Source organism: Penaeus monodon, chromosome 23 (assembly GCF_015228065.2).
Source record: "Penaeus monodon isolate SGIC_2016 chromosome 23, NSTDA_Pmon_1, whole genome shotgun sequence".
Lineage (NCBI taxonomy): Eukaryota > Metazoa > Arthropoda > Malacostraca > Decapoda > Penaeidae > Penaeus > Penaeus monodon.
Genome location: NC_051408.1, coordinates 27,232,232 through 27,232,730, shown reverse-complemented (window position 1 = coordinate 27,232,730; position 499 = coordinate 27,232,232). Strand labels below are relative to the sequence as shown.

At 33.3% G+C, this 499-nt stretch overlaps 1 protein-coding gene across 1 annotated transcript in view; it reads right to left on the bottom strand.

The window, feature by feature from the left end:
- LOC119587908 overlaps positions 1-499 on the bottom strand; it is a gene marked incomplete at its 3' end in the record, with an annotated part of 28,342 nt that overhangs the window by 4,878 nt on the left and 22,965 nt on the right.

Below are 499 nucleotides of genomic sequence, written 5' to 3'. Positions count from 1 at the left end.
ATTCATGCTGAGTAATATAGACCCCGGCAGAGCTATATCTTTTGCAGCAGCACAAACAAATGGAACCAATCGTTATTCACAAAGTAGGTAGACAATTATGAACACGTTTAATGCCAGGTACATCGTGCGCTCGGACTGCGGTTCGTTTGAAACTCACGTGCAAGCAATTTTTCGAATTTATAGAGAATCAAGATGTTTTTGTTAAGAAACTCCAGCACTTGTTCACCTGCTTCAAATTCCACAAATGTTCAAACATCTCAAGTACAGTGGTTTTAGAACAAACTTGGTATTAAAGAATATTAGCAAGACATTTAATTCATGTGGGTTATGGAGATGATCTGGAAAAAAAATCTCTAAAGAGTATTACGAAATTACTCAGTGAATGGTAGATAACACTGTCAATGATATACAATATCACAAAATATATATTTTTTTCTAATTGTATAATAATATGGATTGGATTTCTAAAACTGAAAAATAACAAGAAATTCTGATGACT